General features: G+C 34.5%; 1 protein-coding gene across 4 annotated transcripts in view; it reads left to right on the top strand.

The window, feature by feature from the left end:
- The window catches only part of toc (toucan), a 101,666-nt gene that overhangs the window by 23,213 nt on the left and 63,808 nt on the right, over positions 1-14,645 (top strand). The window lies entirely within an intron of this gene.

The raw sequence follows: 14,645 nt of genomic DNA, 5'->3' as shown, positions 1-14,645 counted from the left end.
GCCACTTTATTCAAACTTAACTTCCTAAAACGTGACATGTCATAGTTGACAAATTATTAAGTATTACTTGCTCAAAGTTGTAATGAATTCCAGGAAAAGATTAATAAACTATTTTAATTGATTCTAGCCGTTATAAAAATAGCCAGGCCAGTTAACGGTTAAATTAAATTAGTGGCTTACCTATAAGAATTAAACACTGCGCTCAATGTAAATGTCAAGAAACCTATACAAGAGCGATGTTTTGCGTAAAGACAAACCTTCATTATTGAGCAAGAACAACTGTGTAAATAAATTATTGTAATATGCTATTCTACCATCGATGTATCTATTTAGCCGACCTTCGTTCTATTAGGTACCTACCTAGGTACATATTTTAAGACCACGTTTCTGAATATTTCTGTTCGTCGTTTATTGTATTCAAGTTTAGTCCTTTAATTTATATAGGTACCTAATAGGTAGGTATCTATGATACGTCTGTACCAACTACCAAATACCAATATTATAAAGAAGAAAGATTTGTTTGTTTGTATGTAATCGATAAGCTCTGAAACCTCTGAACGGATTTTGACAATTCTTTCATCATGAGAAAGCTAGGTACTTTATCTAGAAGTAACATTACTACCTACCTAGTCTAAATAAATAACTTATTATCTTATCACAGACAAAAGTTAGATTGAACAAACATAGGGTAGCTATATAAAGGCTCTTCCCTTCCTACAACCCTACTCTTACATGAGAAGAAATCGAAAGACTTTTTAGGCAAGTCAACACAAACACGATGAACCACTACAATAGAACAATTATTAGAAAGTTAGGTCGTTCAACAACAGATAAGTAACTGGAAAATATAATTATCGACTTGTGTTCCACTCACATTGTTATAATAACGTTGATTTTCTTTGAAAATAATGTCATAATACTTCCAAGTGTTGGTCCCAGTAAAATGATTATCAATAAACTATTACGTCGGCATCAAACTGTAATCAAAGTTCTATGCCTACCTTTCACTACATGACTGACCATGTAGATCAACACGCAAAAAGTAATTGTAAGATCGAGTCTTTAGAAAAATTTGTAGCCAGTTTATTACTTGGTAGGCCTTCAAAATAATTGCATAGCGTAACATTAAATTTAACAGATAACTGCTACCTAGGTAGGTACCTACCTACATTAAGGCTTTACAAAAATTCGCAAGAATTTATGTCTTTGGAATTTGGCCAATTATTACAAAAATATCAGCAGTACGACAGGTCACAGAAGACTGAGCAAGTAGAGAGTAGATATCATTAAGTTGATAATAATATAACGTCGTTAAAATTAATAAATACCTACTAGAGAAAAAATGCGCGGTGTTACAGTAAATTATATTATCGCCTACATTATTATCACGCCGACTCTTATCTGGAGAAAATCCATCTTTGAGATAACAATATGAACGTCTGACAACAGAATTTTGTCCGAGAATCTTGTTTCTGTCATTGTAACATCTCGCACTTGGCCGGTTTTTTATATCGATCTGTAAGTATTATAAAATTCAAATTCCTGACTGACTGACTTAGGTATATGTATATCAAGGCACAGCCTTAAACCGCTGATATTAAAGAATTTGGGTGTGTTCTTTGTAAAGAGGAGGTACCTATGCACTAAGAACGGATCTTTCGCAGTTCACCCTTTTAATGGGGGTTTGAAATTTATGTAGTCCACGCGGACGAAGTCACGAGCATAAGCTAGTTTTTTTTTATAAAATAAATATTTTAACAAATCTCTAATGTAATAATTGATCGAATCATTTATTTTAAATTCCAAAACTACAAACGGTTAGTAGGTACCTACCTACTTGGGCAATAAAACGCTTCCCACTTCAAAACAGTAACTAATTCCTTTGGCAACTTAGTATTTATATTGGGAATTACTTTAAAGTCTTTTGAAAGATTTATCGCTAATGGGGCTAATTCCTTTGTACCCAAACTCTAAACTAAACTAAAATGGCACGTCTAAATCTATTGCTATCCCTTTCATAACGTTGCTTGCGGAAAAGGATAGCAACTAGATTTCGACCTCTTAATTTAGTTTAGTTTAGAGATTGTGTACAAGAGAATCGGCCTCATCGTTGGCTTAAGAATTGGAACTGCAGCATCGTTGATTGGCTATAAAGTGTGTGGCGGAGGTATAAAATGGTCTAATGGTCTAGCAGGCAACGTTCGCGAGTGAAATCCGCTGGAAGGCGATGCAGTGTAACGGGTTATTCTCGTCGACGGATTTGTTGACGGGCCGAGAAACGTTGACCCCATCGGAAAGGCGAAATTGTATAAAGTGCAAACTATCTAACTTAGGAAGGATTACCTTGACAGGCCTAACAGGTTTTCAAATTAATCTGAGACAAGGCCCTGATGGATGACACTAGAAACTAGCTGGCCTTACTAACTCTAGCAAACATGTAATGCAATAGAACAAACAATCTCTAAATTAAATTAAAATGGCAGGTCCTAATTGTATAGTACTAAGTGTCCCTTTCAAAACGCTCCCTGCGGAATATTACTAGATTTAGACCTGTCAATTTAGTTTATGTGGACAATAAAGTAAGCACCAATGTCTTCTATTAATAGGAGTAATCAGAAACTAACGAAACTTAAACAAATAGAGACAATATTTGAATCAACATTAGCTGAAAAATTTACAAGCCCGGAAAGTGTCTTAAATCAACAGGTGACAACCATGTCTTCAATGACAATAGAATGTCAATAGAAATCTTCAAGTTATCTTCAAGACTATTAGATATTGATCTAATAGTCTTCTTCTAAGTCTTCTTCGTCGTCTTCTAAGAAGACTATTAGATATTGACTAATTTTAGTAGGAATCTACTAATAGTTGACACCTCTCAAATTGTGAAAATTACTTGAAGATTATTAGAAATCAATCATTCGTTATTTAATTTAAGTACCTTATATTGTAATACCTACTTACCGCAGTAAAAGTAGTGCAACAGTAAAAGTAGAAAAAAGAAGTACCTACCTATATAACAAATTTACCTACCCACCTTCAAACATACCCTTAACAAAACCCTTAAGAAATCATCGAGCAGATAATATGTAAAATTATTTGCATATTATTATTCTTTCCAATGACTTCTATCTAGCCACTATCTAGTATACATAGAATCATTGATTATTTCACAATAGGTTTTCACATAATCTTAGTTAATCTTAGTTGCTTAAAAAGTCTGCTAAACACTTCATTTCTAGGTAGGAACTGCATATAAATAATGCTCATTAGCTTAAATAAGTATTCAAATAGGCCCTCGATTAATTACATAATAAGTAGGTACAATGGTCTAAAAGCCTACGTGGACGTGACATTCTATCAAGTATCAATATGTCAATGGAGAAGTAGTTCGACCTATTTAACGGTGGGCCTTCATTATGCGAAGTTGAGCAATATTTAATACCTACTGTTTGTAGGACCCCAGTTAATTTCTTCGATGTTTAATCTTTCTTCACTAATTAGTAGGTATACCTGCCTAATATCTTATCTTATTTTTTTATTTTTTTTTTAATACAATAAACTTAAAGCTAGCCTTATCTAATTACTATATAAATCATGACCGCGTGGAATGGTGCCAAGAATACTGGCTGCATTTCCGCGCTGGACAGCCAGGCTGATCCGCTGCGCAAAAAATGAGCCAGCCCTTCTGTCACCAGTTGAGGCTATTAATCGCGGTGAAATGTCTCGTAAAAAATTTTTAGCACTAAGACTCCATGGCCCCAGGGTCTCCACGGCAAACGGCACAAAAATGTAACTCTCTATAAGAGAGGCATACTTGCGCCGCTTGCCGTTTTCAGCTGTTTCTGCTGCGGCTCCCGGTCTTGATGCTGTCTTCCTGATATGACACGGGGCCAATGTGTCAACGCAAGTTGCGTCCCACATTAGCGCCCGTCCCCGTTCCCAGGGAACCAGCGTCAATCCATCAGGTCTCTTGCCATCATCCCGACTAATCCCTGCCGGCTCAATGAGCGCAGGAATATTTATGGTGGCAAGAGCTCTTTTAATTGTATCGTTAAGAGAGCCATGCCTAAACAGCCTATCTATCTATTTAAGCATTCAAAAACAATATACGGTCTACACGCTGGAGGCTGAAGATCATAGAAAATATACAGAAATATCGAAAATGTTACAATAAAACTTAAAGCTGGCCATTATCTAATTACTATACATATCATGCTTTCGTGGAATGGTGCCAAGAATACAGGCTGCATTTCCGCGCTGGACAGCCAGGCTGATCCGTTGCGCAAAAAATGAGTCAGATTAGGCTGTTATATTATATTCTATTTTTTGCAGTGAAAGTCGGTTGGAGATTTAAAGAACTTTTAATAAAAATGGCAATATTGGCAATAATAATAACGACAAGATCTCAAAACGAATATAGCTTTATTAATAGTAAGTTATTTAGGTATAACTGCCCAGTCTTTAGAAAACATCGGTTGTAAAATACTAGTGGCATACACTTCATTCACTTTCACACATCTATTAGCTAATGACTAGTCATGTTGATCATTTTGATAAGTGACTTAATCAATGTGGCTAAATGATTTGGAAATTATGCTTATTAGCCCCATTTACTTGAATTGATAAATTTTAACTTAGCCGTGTATAAGCTGATGGTAATGGTACCAAAATTAATTTTACTATGATTATACGACGTACTTTAAAAAAATATGTTTTTTAATCAGAAAATAGTATATTTTCTAAGGGGCTTTTACAGGTGACCTATGTGCCAGCCCCATCTTTACTAATTATAAATCAAACTACATAAATTTGAGAGAATCACTAACAAATTCATACACTTTCTTTGCCGAATTGCTCGAAGGTTTGTTTAAAATACAGTTGAAAATACCAATAGGTACTCATAAAATTAAAATTTAGTGTTTCTCTAAAATAAATATTCTTGGATAACTTAAATATCTTTGTAGGTACAAATTACGTCTGCAGTTCTGCACTTATTTGGTGACTCTAATTTTAGATGATAGAACACTTGTCTTTTCGCCCACAAGAAACCTACGGCTGCTCGCAACATCGTGACATTGACAAATACTAAGGCAAAAGCAAGGTGTGTTTACGTTATGCATATTTGTCCAACTACTAGTACTTGCTCATAGACGTGGAGTCGACTACTTAGATAGCTTTACCTTGGATACAAATGCGAATAAGTAAATACCTTGCTTGGTACTAAAAATAAATGAAATGTAAAAAAGGTTTTTTAAAACAAAACTCTTTACCTACTGAAATGCCCTGAATGAAAAATTAAATGAAAATAAAGCAAATGAGACCAAAGACTAGTCGCCTACTTAGATAGCTTTACCGTGGATACAAATGCGAATGAGTAAATACCTAGGTAGGTACTAAAAATAAATAAAATGTTAAAAAGGTTAGGTCAGTAAGGTAGACTCTTTACTAAAATGCCCTGAACGAAAAATTTTATGAAAACAAAGGAAATGAGACCAAAGGGTGTGCTGATATCAGAGAGTTCCAATGTCCACCACTTCCATCATCAGAGAATTCTAGATGGAAACATTCATCTGTATTGTCGTTCAAATTCAAAACAAACAAAAATTTCAACTCAATCGGGCAATCAGAAGTAGCCAATCATTTGCCGGCAAAAAAATATTATTAAGGACTTTCATGGTGGTTTATTAAGCCCGTTGCGAAGAATATAATTTTTGTAAATTGTATGATATCCTTTTGGTTAATTTACATCTCTTGTTTACTCACCTAATTCGTTTCATGGACGTAGTTATTTAGGAGTATTTGCTATTACTTGTTGGCGCGTCGCAATTAGCACTTTTTGCAAAATATTTTAGTAATATACTATTTTGATAAACTTTAATCTTGTCTGTGATTTTAGCCTACATGGTTATAATATAACATACGCTGTTTGATATTTTTTTGATTCTATATTCTTCTCTTGATTTTTATGTCTATCCTTACCCTCCTACTAACTATTCTCATAGCTAGCTAGATAAATCGGGTATTGTTTACTTTTTATCATTTTCTTTGGCCACTCAGCTACCTTTCTACTTTTCTGCACTTGACGAAGTTTAAGCCAATAAAAATTGAACAAATAGGTCTGGAAATAATGATGTGCCACCTCATTTTTTTTAATTATCACCTTGAATAGCCGGTTTATGTATAAAACAACAACCGATTTAGCATGCACACCAGTCATTTTATTAATGTTTCTACGATGACATAATACGATCTAAAAGTTAGCAGCGAATTGGTTTCGGTTGGTCAGTTCAGTACTTTCTCCAATTGCCGTTGCCATACAAGCAAAAACGTCCATATAATTGGGTATCATTTAGTTCAGCCAAAGGAAACTATTTATATCTGTTTTATTAACTACAATGAGCGATGAACCTGTTGATCAGTTTATCATGTTTTGTTTTTCTATAATTACATGAAGCAAATTCTGTATTTTTGGCAAATGTAGCGTTAGAGTAACAGATATGATATCACATAATTATATTTCACAGACACGCAAATGTGATTTATAACCATTTCGATGTCACACTTTATCAAGTAATACTATGTAATATATAATAGGTATTATTATGTTTACTTACGTAAATGCTGTGTGCGTAAGTATTGAATGGTTTCTGAGAAAATGTGATAGATATAATATTCGTTAGTCGATACCCGATAGTTGACTTTTTCAATAGCTATAGGTTATCTATTACACAGATACATCCATCAGCTGCTCTGAGATTTATATGAATTTCATAAATTCGTATACCTATATAGGTATATATTATATATAGGTATATATTATATCTTTCTATGCAGTTTGGGCTACATGAGTAGATTTGAGCTCTGATATTACCTATAATCTTATAATACCTTTTTTGCATCCAAGGATGCTTATTTGAATTGGGTGTTTAAATTTTTGTTGATTATTCGTGCTCTATAGGCAGTAATGATAGTTATTCAGGCTGTCGATAAATCTACGGTGCCATATAATATATTATGTAGATTTACCTACCTATTTGTAAACATAATAAGTATAACAATTTATTGTTTGTCTCCAATTCGTGTTTGCAATCACTCCGTGATGCGCACTACGAAGTCTCGCCAGTTATTCGTCTCTTTTGAAACATTGACTAGGTATACCTAGGTATCCGATTGTATCGAATGGCATGAATATCGTTTTACTGAAATAAATGGCATAATGCAGGTGTTATTGTTCTACTTCGCAATAAGAAAGATATAAAACAGTCATCCGAATAATGATCGTTTCGTTCGTTTCTTATAAACTTTGAAATGACAGTTGAACTGGTAGGTACCAACTTTATTTTTTATTTTTTTTATTTTGTTTATTTGAAAGTAATCAACAGCGTAAATACATAATTATTATTTAAATTTAAATCTAGGTATAACAGAAGGCCAAAAGAGATTACTTAAAATTATAATTAAACTATTTTAACAGAATAGAGTTAGAATAAATGTAGGTATATACAATAATAAAATAAAATTACAACAGTGTGTGTATGATTGTATGTGAGTGTGTATGCGTGTGTGAGTGTGTGCTTATGAGTATGTGTGAGCGTGTGTGCATGTGTGTGTGTGTGTAAATGGGAGTGTATGATTGCATGCATATTTAGATGTTAGCTACTTTTTTTTTGTTTTACGATGATAGTTTCTTAATTCCTTTTTAAATTTATTGTTTGATAGGTAAAATAAGTCAAACTCAGCGAACTGATTGTTATAAGTACGTACCAAGCGTGGAATTATAGAATTTCGCGCATAATTTGAGTTAGATTTGGGAACATTTAGAAGGCGCGTGTGACGCGTTCTTGAAGGTTGAGCATTAAATGAAAAGGCTGAGAGTAAGCTAGGACAATCGATTGAGCCGGTTAAAATTGCTTGCAGTAACAACATATCACATTGTTCCCTTCTATGTTCCAGTGAGCCGATACCGTAGTGAGTACACGCTTCCTCATAACTATTAAATTTTTTAAAGTCTTTAAAAGCTAAGTATTTAAGAAACTGCCTCTGTATGGTTTCAAGCCTATGGGCATATATTATGTATTGAGGCGACCAGATATTACACGCATATTCTAGAATACTCCGGACATACGCGAAGTAAAGTGTTTTTATGCATTCCACATTACTAAAAGAACGGGTTACCCGTTTGATGAAACCCAATTGTTTGTAAGCTCTATTTACTACCTTATCAATATGGACATCCATTGAAAGTTTAGTATCAAGTTGGATACCCAGATCTCTAACGGTAGTCACTCTGGGTAAGTTTGTGCCATTGATTATGTAGTCAAATTCAATTATATTTATTTTACGAGTCAAAGTTATATGGTGGCACTTTTTAACATTAACTGAGATCCTGTTCCTTGCGTAGTATTCTGTCAAGGCATTGAGGTCTTTTTGTAATTTATAACAATCTTCAATGGAACGTATTTTGGCGAAAACTTTTTTGTCATCCGCAAACATTAAGTATTGCGCATGGTGGAAGCAGCTTCCAATGTCAAATATATAGGCGTTATATAAAAGGGGGCCTAGAATGGACCCTTGAGGTACTCCTGAGGGTATAGTCACGAAGTCACTTCTAGCACTACCCAAGACAACTGCTTGCATATGGTTTTTAATGTATGAAGTGAACCACCGGAGCAAGCTCCCATTTATGCCAAGTACACTTAGTTTTTGAAGTAGGATAACATGATCTACACGGTCGAATGCTTTTTCGAAGTCCGTGTAGACCACATCCACTTGACATCTGTCGTCCATGCTCTGTAGTACGTAATCCGTGAAAACAGCCAAATTTGTAACGGTAGAACGATTCTTCATGAAACCGTGCTGTTCATATGGAATAGATCTAGTTATAATGGGGCGTATATGTCTGTAGACCACTTTTTCAAATAACTTACTCATCACGTTCAGGATTGATATAGGTCGATAATTTTCTATTTGGGTTTTTGATCCGCTTATGTGTATGGGTACTATATGTGCTTCTTTCCATTTGTCAGGGAAACTGCTGAAGACATTAATGGACAGGTTAAAAATTATGGAGAGCGGTATAGCTAACTTGATAGCACACTTATTTAGAAAAACAGGTGGAATGCCATCACTACCCGCTCCCTTATTAGTTTTTAAAGTTTTCAGCAGTTTACAAACATCATCTTCACTTACAGTAATTTTACAAATGGTTTCACTGTGGTTCATAATTATAGAACTTGTTACATCGTACGAGCTAGCCGGTTTTACAAAGACACTCTCAAAATATTGACTGAATCCGTTACAAGCTGAAGTTTCATCTGAGTAAGTAGTATTAACTTTTCTCTTTTGAAGTTTTAGGCATAAGTTAAGATTGAATTTTTAATAGCAAACCAACTTCCATACGAAGAGTACATTCTAATCTTTTTATTATTATGGGTATGTTGTCGGAGCAGAATCCCCAATCTTACGCTTGCATCCCGGTTATTGATATAGGCAAATTTTTATCCTGGAAAATCAAAGAGTTCCCACGGGATTTTCAAAAAGCTAAATCCAAGCAAACGAAGTCGCGGGCATAATCTAGTACAAATTAACTTACATTACTGTCTACATCTGCGATACCTGTTTTGTTTTGTCAGCTATGAAGGTTAAGTTGTGTGTTTTCAATGCGCAATAGCACTTACAATAGGCAATTTGAATGTCAGACATACATGTTTGTGTTTCGTTAACATAATATGTCGATAGTTAGATATTATAGTAAGACAGTTATTAAATCTCACACTTTCAACGCCATTATCTTAAAATTCCATTTTTAAAAAATTAAAATATAGCGAGCAAACCTGATGTTAAGTGATTACGTGAACATTTGCAGCACCAGAGGAACCGCCAATGCATTGCCGGCCCTTCAGGAATCTGTTGATCTGCCCCTTGAATAACCCCATGGTAATTTATAATTTATAGGGATTTCTATTTTCTATGTGTTCTGAATCAAGGAGTTGGTTGTGAATAGTAGGTAGGTAGGTACCTATCTATTATGTTTGCAGCGAGTAGATCCGGTTTCTGAAACAAAACTATTATAAGCAGGATGATTTTGCGTTCAGACGAAAGTATGACGTCCTTTTTGTGGTTTGGTGACCGCAAGAAACCGGTTTCTATCTAGAATACAGGTGGTGGCTATAGAACAGGTTCCGTCACGAGGTTCCATACTATTGAAAAAGCCGTAGATAAGCGGTGAACGAACCGATGTAGCTTGCAACCGTATCAGTTCTACTTTTACTGTCCAAAGGTAAACTGTCGCAATGACAAGAACTGGGTAACCTGCTCTTGTATCAACTTACGTAGTTTGATTCTATTTCTAAATTCTAAAAAATCGGTTCACATTTCTCGCAAATTATAAGCTTTGACCATTGCCTGCTCTACTCTTAGAGAAGTAAAGTTACTTATTCATAACAGCTCCGAAGCTCGTTGTTGAAGGTATTTTTTCGTCATTTTATGGTTACAAATTCAAATGTCAGACACATAATATTATTAGTAACTGTTTATATTACTGTCTTAAATTGTAGGTGATCTATGATAAGTAGTGATTTCTACTGTACAACTGTGAAGATATTCTGTAGAACTGTGTAGAACTACTGTGTGGATATTCTGTGCTACTATGATTATGAATATTTATATGTACTTCAGAAAATTGGTTTTATTTACCGAATTCTTTATATTGCTTGTATTTGCCGGGTCTTCTTAGCAACAGTGGCAGTAATTAGATGCTTACTAGTTATATACTTGTTGTCGACTGTTTATGCGCGGACGCAGTACGCTCGCGTAACTAATGGTAACGCGGTCCGACTTTGTAATTTGAAGTTACGTGACTTCAATGATTATTTTACTTTCGATCGTTTAGCTTGATAACCGTGTAAAGTTTGGCAGGGTACCTTTATCTCGTGTGGTGATGACATTAGGAGTCCTTAGAAAAGCATACATAATCCTTTCAATACATATGTGTTAGTGAAATCTTAGTTCGTGTTATTTTGAATTGATTTGCATACAAATTTTTCCTGGAAAGGTTATTTTGTCGCGCAATGTTGCATGATAATTTTCTTCCTTGTAGTGAGTGCTAGCTGCTCGACTATCATGAATATCTATGTACATATACGTAGGTAGGTATATCTACGTTGACGATCATTACAAAATTTTGTTAAATTGTAAAAACCAAAAACGTTGTTTTAAATTCAATTTTATTCAAGCACAAGACTTTTTGAATAATCTTGAACAATATCTGAACTCTAAAGGAAACCCTAAGTAATCTACTTTTCTTAAATTCTATAAAAATGTGGCTATGATCATAATTATTAGATGTAGCTCTATGCATGTGGAAAGAACAAAGAGGAAAGGAAGACCAAAGAAAAGATTGATGGATTGTGTGAAAGAGGATAATATGGGTGTACGTGTAAAAGGGGTGGATAATGCGTTGACGGATGACGGAAGCGAGTAGAAGAAGAAGACTATGCTATAGATCAGAATAGGGTGTAAATCGTTACTCCGGATCTCCACATAATGATACGGTCAGCGGATGTTAATCTGCGCGACCTCGTGTTGATTCGACAGGATAGGGCGTTTGTATCAATAAATATTCAGTGTATACCAATAAATATAGCATTACTCCTCGTCTGGTTGGCAGTGTAGATATTATGTCAACTTTATACCTACCTAACAAACTAGCTTATGTCTACGACTTCGAACGCGGTGGACTACACAAATTTCAAAAATCCTTTCGTAGCAGATGTCTACGTAATAATAGCTATCCGCATGCAAATGCCCGATCCACCCAGCAGTTTGAGTTGTGGTGCGTTAATAGATCAGTCAGTCAGTCAGCTTTTCTTTTTATGTACCTATACCTATTTGTAGAGATTTATTTTAAACGAACAAATCAACTACCTACCCACATGAGGCTTCAGACATAGAAGAATTAAGGCCGTGTGGAGATATTGGACATAATCATACATCACTTATTATTGCTGGAAAGAATAGTAGCTAGAACCACTTAATTGTAGAACTGGAAAAACTTATCTTGATTAAAAATTGTAAACGCTATCCACACGTGGCCCACAGATGAATTGAATTTCGTTGACACTTCTGGTATTATTTTTAGTTTCATAACATGGTTGTGCTATTTTTGTTTATTCTAATTTCAGCCTTACTTTTAAGATGTTTTGGTAAAGAAAACGCGAAGGTGTAAAAGTTTCACAGTTAATGGCGTCTTAATTTATTAGGATAAACATTAATAAAATCCTGAAAATTAGGTACTTTATTTAGGCAAAAGGTGCATCTATCAGTATCGCAGGATGTACCCATCGAGTCTACATTTTGGAATTCAGCCAAGACGAAATCGGTGATGTTTTGTTGTTACGAAATTCCGCCAAAACTGTTGCAATGGTCGACCTCATTTTGAGCTACCATGTTTATGTGAGCAAGTCGCATTATGATGGAAATAGAAACATATCAATAGAGTTGCGTATTGTTTCTTAACATCTTGAGTTTGGTTTGATATTTGATTACTTGTACGAAGATTTTGAATCTTTTATGCACAGTACCATAATAATCTGTGACAGTCGGACAATAATTCAATTCCAGTCCATTCTAGTACAATATGTCGAACATATTGTTTCTATCTAATTCATTGACATTTTTTATTTAGAATATTCACAACCTATTCAATATTCAACCTATAGAATATTCACCTAGTTCAATACAATGTAGAATGCAGAATGGGAACCACTGCTACTAAATACCTCTACACATAATCTGTACCAAAAGTGAAGAGAAGATCTGAGAACTTAGAAGCTATCTGGGATGTAAAACAACTCTATACCTATGCGGAGGATATTTTGATATTATATAGATGGTTATGCCTATGCAAACTAAAGCAAAGCCATCGTCTGTCTTGATGAATTGGATCATATGATCCGCTTGAGCGAGTTTTCTGTCCTATTAACCAGCAAAACTGAAGACAGGATCCATAACTATTTTATTCATCAATGCAGTACAGACATGAACTTATTTCGCTACTCGATTCTCTGGCAATACTGTCTGATTCGGAGTGCTGAATATACGTCCATCTTATATTTGATCATCCATCTTTTTATGGGTGAGTACAAAGATCATAATATCAAGAATCATCATATAAATAGCAAGCTGCATAGGTTTTTCGCTATGCTCGACTGGTTTGGTATCTACTTTTTTTGTTCGTTCTAAGTACATACTCTATTCTTGTTGATAAGTTTTTATAGCGAAGATTTACCTTAATTGTTAACGGCAATTTTATTGTAATTTTGTTAGTGTAAATTATTATTCTTGGAATCAGATTCCGAGAAGTAATTAAGTGTGTTGAATTATTTGTCTGATTGGAAACTGTGAATACAAATTACCTTCTTGATGTTTGTGATGTTATTCCGAAAACAACTTTAAGTGCTAAAGTTCTTTCTAAACATGCTTTGATGGGTTGTTGAAAAGGCATACTTTTTGTTTGATGTATCAATTTATTTTTGATTGTAGGTGCCTACCTATTTACAAAACATAGTTGATATTACAATTTATAACTAATACAAATTTTGGTATCCCTGTCTTTTTCTTTTTAGGCCGTCAACGAAGGAAGACCAAGTAGATGCAGTAGTATACATACAAGCTATTTTATGTAGTCTTTTACTATTACGTTATATAGGTGAGACACCTAAGATGTTATACTAGCTGGTCATATGACCACAAGGTTATTATTATTTTGTTTCGTTGCAGCGTCCTTGGAGCTAACTACAAATAGTTATAGTGTCTATATACCTACGTCATCGTCACAACACTAGTCTGACGTGGGTATATTTTAAATAGGATCCTAAATTCTTATAATTATGATTACTTTGCTGATATTCGTTAAGGAGTTCTGTTCTCCATCTCTGACAATATTCATCGAAAACCTTAAAATTTGGAGAAACCAAATCCCTTTCCAATAGAACAATAATAATTTTGGAATGGTTCAAATACTAACCGACGACTTTAGGTACATTACCTATTAGCTTACAGTGCACACTAACAATAACACTTTACTAGGCATATTAATTCACGCAATCAGTATGCAACATTTTGACAATATTTTATCACTTGAAAACATTTTGGGAGGGGATTTCGCATACTAGTGCGACTGTCTGCTAAAGGAATTTATCGTACATTGTTGTGATACTGTTAAGTGCTGGTTGTCCTTGCTTATTTCATCAGTGATTTCTTATTCGGAGTACTGACGTATTTCAAACAGTTGCTTTAAACACGTTTGTAATGATTTGGGTGACGTTTTTGTTTGGTTGCATATCTTGATTCTTGACTTTACCTCCGCGAAAATGGGTAGATACTAGGTTTTGAAAAAAGCGTAGACAAGTGTAGCTAAGAACAGAAGGTTAAGAATAGATCAATTAGAATATAAAGAGGTGACTTGGCGTGGATTACCTATATTATCATATCATTTTCAATAATTTGATTGGTCTATTCTTGCACGTCTTTTCTCCTCTACGCTCTTCTAGATTTTAGTAAAAACTCATCCTTATTATCTACATTAGTTTGGTTCTTTTCTTAGGACATTCAGGTTTACGAATTTATTCTAAATACTATCT

The sequence above is a fragment of the Maniola hyperantus genome, chromosome 8 (assembly GCF_902806685.2).
Source record: "Maniola hyperantus chromosome 8, iAphHyp1.2, whole genome shotgun sequence".
Lineage (NCBI taxonomy): Eukaryota > Metazoa > Arthropoda > Insecta > Lepidoptera > Nymphalidae > Maniola > Maniola hyperantus.
Note: the sequence above shows the minus strand (reverse complement) of the source record. Positions and strands in the feature narration are given on the sequence as shown.